Below are 5950 nucleotides of genomic sequence, written 5' to 3' on the forward strand. Positions count from 1 at the left end.
CACACACACACACACACACACGCACACTCAGTTGCGTGACCCCCCCAAGTCCGCTGGCTCAGAGCCCAGCACAGCACCAGGACCTGCCCAGGTATTGTAGTTCTTATGGGCGAGACTGCACTTCAAGTTTATTTAGGACCACAGAGCACCTTGCCCATAGTGGCAGGGCCTGCTGGAACTCAGGTTCTGACCACTAGGATGCAATTCCCCTCTGGATAGAGCTGATCTAAATGTTCCCTTCATGGGTACCCACTGAGTTCTGCCCAGTGTTACTTTCTCCTGTGACAGGGAAGCACTGAGTTCCAATGCAAAATCCCACAATCACCGTGTTCTCCCTCCCCTGTGTATAGATCCTCTCTCTGTGCCGTGCTTCCATGGTCCCTGCCAGGGGGTGGGGGAGGGGTGGTGCAGGTGATTCAAGACTGTCTTTTCTACCCTCATCAGTGCCTCTTTCCTTAATATGATGTTATAACCAGGTACTGTGATCATTCATCTGACCTTTGCTTCTTATGAAAGTACTTTTTTTGTACGGATACTTGTTCAATTTGGTGTTCATGTGGAGGGGGAGTGGCAATCACTGGAGGTTTCTATTTGGTCATCTCACTCCACCTCCTCCTCTAAGTTTCTTTTGTATATTATAACCGTTAGGTTGAACTATATGAAATTGTTGATAATGAACTGTTTTCACCGACAAAAATGGCAATTTTCTACAATCCCACCAAATATAGGTAGTTGTCTGTGTGAGACAAGAGGTCAAAGATAAAAGATTACACAGTTTTAATTTTTTTCTTTTGGGTCCTTGAGGTTATTTGATATGCCTGTGAATAATTTTATCTTTGGTACAAAAAGTTTTAGTTAAGTGAATTGTTCAACAGTGTGCTTTAAAATATCCTAATAAACAAACCCAACATTTACATCACTAAAGGTACAAAAAATTTTAAACACTGTGGTGGAGCTGAATTTCATTTCAAATAAAATTCCAATTTTCTAGCTTTTTGTGGATGAGCATTTAAAAGTTTGTACTGTCAATTGTTTTACTCCATAAATATTTGCTCCCAAAACAAATGTTCATTTTGGCCTGTGAGCTATAGAATTATTTTAGAAGGCCCTAGAAACACCAATATAACTTCTTGGTAGCACTGTTAATAAAGGGTGTACTGAGTTGCTCATTCAACATGATACCTACTCTACTGGCTTTAAAGGATCCACAGAGCTGAAAAATTTATTAAACATTCAACAGCAACGGTAAGAATTAGACCCTATGCTTTCTGTGCATATGAAAACTTTCAAACTTACCCTCCCCAACCAAATACAAAACCACACAGAAAAAAGCACTACTCTGGACATGCTAACCACAAAGCAAAATAATCAACCAAGCTTAAATCTAATCCACAAGGGTTGTTAATTCAATTTCCTACCTTTCACGCAAATATGTTTCCTCACTCTCTTGCCACTGCTCTAATTTGGGCCTTCATCAACTATCAGTTGGATTGTTACAACCTTCTTTAAACTTCCTCTTCCAGTCTAGTCCTCATCTAACCTCCACTCTGATGCAGGAGTGGTCTTTGTAAAAAAAAAAAAAAAAAAAAGAAAGAAAGAAAGAAAAAAAATCCAATCATGCCCCTTCTTACTAAATATCTTTGTAACCTTCCATTACCAAAATAGGAATTCCAGAGTTGAATCTTCATCAAAATCACCTGGGGAGCTTAAAATAGACACACACACACACACACACACACACACACACACACACACGCATACACATGCATGCATGCACACATACACACACAGATATGTGTGCATATGTATGTGTATATATATATGTGGATATAAACAAATACATGTGTGTATATATTTTTTATTTATCTTGGCTCAAGTCTAGGCTTACTAATTCCAAACATTTGCAAAGTAGCTCTATGGAATCTATGTTTTTTTAAAAATAAAAGTGATTCTGATATTCAGTGTATCTGGGAAGCAGATATACTGCCTAGAAGATAAAGTCCAAGCTTCTAGAAAGGCATAACAGAGCCTGTATGATGTGATCGTTATGTCCACACCTCCCGGCTTTCTTCCTCATGCTACCTTTTCCCAGTCATACTGACTTGTTTTTCATTCTCTCACCATGCCATTTTTACTCATGCTTAGCATATGCTCTGTTCTCTGCCTGTAGGCCTCTACTCATTTTGCTTCAACTTTGTTTATCTCATAAGCTCTTGCTTATTATTTATGCCTCAGTTCAAATGTTGTCTTCTCTGACTTTTTAAAAAGAAATGTCTCCAGGAAATTTAAAGGATCCTTTTTCATGCTTTCAGGCATTCTTGTTCCCACCTCTGTTGCTATATTCAACATGATGTAAATATTTATGCCCTCACTTATCCTCAAATCAGTTCAAAGACTAAAGTCTTTTTTTATTAACAATGCAAGCACCTATTATAACATCATGTAAATGGAGGTGCTCCAATGTTGAATTCAGTGACTGAATGAACAAATATAGTGTTAATGAGCTCTTGCCATTCAAATAGCAAATATACAAAAATTAGAAGATCCAACTTAACTGCTTTACTGTTTATTGATTCAGCTAACATGGATGATCACACTCAATGGCCCATGCATGGTGCTTGATATTTCTCTGTACAGTATCTTGTTAAATCTTCTTAATGATCCATGGGAAGGCATAGGATTTATTTATCTGTACTTAACCTTATAGTTGAGGTAAAGACAGAACTCAGACCCGGATCTTCTGTCTTAATTCTGTAAGTTCTTTCTTCACACTCTCATAGCCTTACTTCAGTAACAATAACAACCATATCAGAGAAAATTCTTTTGGGACTCAGAAGAATGAATTGAGGCCATGTCCCATTACATTCTAGAAGAATATTTTTCAGGATTTATTTTATAAACATTTCAATAAACATTTTCATGTGAAGCAGGTCTTAATAAACATTCATGTCCTGACCAAACAATTTTCTTCTTCTGTTATGGGAACCTGAGCTATAAAGGCAAGAGGCATGAATGAATATCAGCAAAGCACTTTATGATAACCATCCTGGTGAGCCAGTAACTCAGAGAAAGGTAATTACAAGAATCATCAGAAAGTGTTCTCAGCCCTAATAAAAGCTTTTCCTTGGGGAAGCTCTTGCTGGTAGTTATTCACATAAATTATTTCTCAGAAGCCCACAGCAGATTGCCTAGACCAATTTTCAATTAAACTTCAGTGCTTTCAAAGTGGTGAAAGAGTGAAAGACTTTTTTTTTTTTTTAAGAGAGCAGTTTTCTGCTAACAAATAACTACGTGCCATGGTATGAAATTTAATAGTAGTTGTGGCATTGTATAACAAAAAATAAACTGCAGTATATGAAGTTAACAAATTCTTGGTCTAGATGCTGCTAGCTTATTCTTTCCTAGAGGTGTCAAGCAGTGACAAATCATGAAAAAGGTACTACCTTGGCTCTTGATTCCGTGGCAGACTGTAGAGGTATCTAAAGTAAGGCTAATCATCTTAGCAAGAATTATGAGTGAGGTCTCTGTTATGGTTTTCCCTGCATTTGTGTGAACTAGCATATTATTGGTGGATAATAATGTGAAACTTATTAATAATATCATAGCCAAAGCCTCTATAAATATAATTGATATGCCTACTCTATATTTCCATTGCTTATTTTGTATTTTGACCTTTAATGAAAGCTAATATATCACAAAAATATATTGATATGATTATCTCAAAAAGCTATAATTTCCTTGAGGGCAGGGACTGTGATTTGATATTTTTTGTTTTATTAATATTTGAATGAATGAAATAATGGAATATGTATCATCACATTTTTGATCATAAATAATAAACATTTGCTTTTGCCAGCCTGGCATCATTTCCTTCTTCTTCTGGCAATGCCACTTCCATTATCCTATGGAAAATCACTCCTTCCTCACTCTCAATGCACATAGTTTGGAAATGGGATGGGGTGGGGTGGGGTGGAAAATAACTTTAACATTAATCCCAGACATGGCAAAACTATATATTCCCTTCCTTTGGCTCAGTGATTCACAGATAGGCATGTAAGTAAAATTGGTTCAAATGGAGTGAATCTTGGGACTTTTGCTGGGTTCACTGGAAAAGAGTTACTCTCTATTTTCAGATTGGTGAAATAATAGAACTAATCATAGAGTGCTTGGTGGTAATAACAGAACCACATGGAAGAAGAATAGTCATGAATGAAGCCAGTGTAGACGGATGTCTTAATCAGTTGGGGCTACATAACAAGACACTATAGAACGAGTGGCCCAAATTGCAGAAATTTCTTTCCCACAGTTCTGAAGGCTGGAAAATCTGAGATTAGGGTGCCAATATACGGTTCAGGAAAGGGTCCACTTCCTGATTGACAGATGGCCACTTTCTTGCTGTATCCTGGCAAAAAGCAGAGAGGGAGAGCAAGCTCTCCTGAGTCTCTTCTTATAAGGGCACTAATTCCATCATAAGGGCTTTACTCCCACAAACTAATTACTTCACAATGACCTCGTCTTCAAATACTGTCACACTGGGGATTAGGGTTTCAACACATACATTTTGGGGGAACACAAAATGCATACATAGTCTATAACAAAGAGAAGCAAAATTGGAAAAGACAGACTCTAGATGAATGCAGCTGGGCACCAATACCGGCTCTGCTTTAGGCTTCTCATTTATGTGAATTAATAATTTCCCAATTACTTGACCAGTTTGACTTGAGTTTGTGTCTTTGACTCCTGTACTGTTTTTACTAAGGTTTAAAAAATCTTTCAGATTAGATTCCAAAGACACCCTATGATGCTAGAATAGTCAGCATGGGCTAATTGGCCTTAGCCATTCTCCAACACCCCAGAAATTTGGTGTTTGTCAAATGAATAAATAAACAAACAAATGGATAACTAAGTTGATACATAGATAAATAGATGAAGGGATAATTTGCAAAAAGACCTGAATCACGGGCCTGAAAATAACTGATTATTTAGCCAAATGCTCCTGTATCCATCATCCCACACGGAGCTTTTGGAGGACAGGTTATCTTCTTGTGTTCAACATGGCACTGAAATACTTAATCAGCTTCTTGAACTACTTCAGAGGGTTACAATTTATGGGCCCAGCATATCTAGGTCAACAAGTCAAGTTACGTATTTTACAGGCTATAGAATGGAAGGTTGACATTTCCCAGGGTTTTTCTCATCTCCACTTTATAGGTTTGAGAAATTAGTCATTTTTGATGCTGAGTTTCCTCATCGATAAAGGGGAAAGATTTATCTGCTATACGTATAGCAAAGAAAAGAAGATTGAATAAGGCAGAACTTTTGGTGTTAAAGCTTCAGTGGTGGTTTTATTTTTATTATTTTTGTATAAAATAATACTGGAGAACAAGATACTGGAGACTTTGGTGAAGAGCCTCAGGACTTTGCCTGAAAATTAGCTGTATATTCTAGGATACTATTACAAATCGTGGTATTTGTTTCACTGCTTGAAAGGACTGACTGAGGAGATATAATCAAGAGCTGAGGGAAGAAAATACAAGTCAGTTTAAATGTGACAAGGGATTTTGGGTCAGTGAAGTCAATCAATCTTGCTTAGAGAAGTAATCAATAGAAGGGCCACAAGAAAAGGGAGGAAGATCTCTATATCGGTCAGCATAAATTTAGAAAACATTATATAATTTTAGAATTTAGAGCTACAAACATAGTCAGCTCCATTGGAATGTACCCAAAACAGGATTTGAATCTCACCCTTCTTATAACCCCCCACCACCTCCACACCTTTTGGAAATTGAGAAAGACATAAAACCTTGGTTTTTGTAACATGGAAATAAAAATAATTCTTGCATCTTACCATTGCTTAGTTGTTAAAATAAATTATATGATGAACATTATTACAGTTAACATTAACTTAATTTAGTATCTAACATGGGCCAAGCACTGTCCTAAGTGGCCA

The sequence above is a fragment of the Pongo abelii genome, chromosome 2 (assembly GCF_028885655.2).
Source record: "Pongo abelii isolate AG06213 chromosome 2, NHGRI_mPonAbe1-v2.0_pri, whole genome shotgun sequence".
NCBI lineage: Eukaryota > Metazoa > Chordata > Mammalia > Primates > Hominidae > Pongo > Pongo abelii.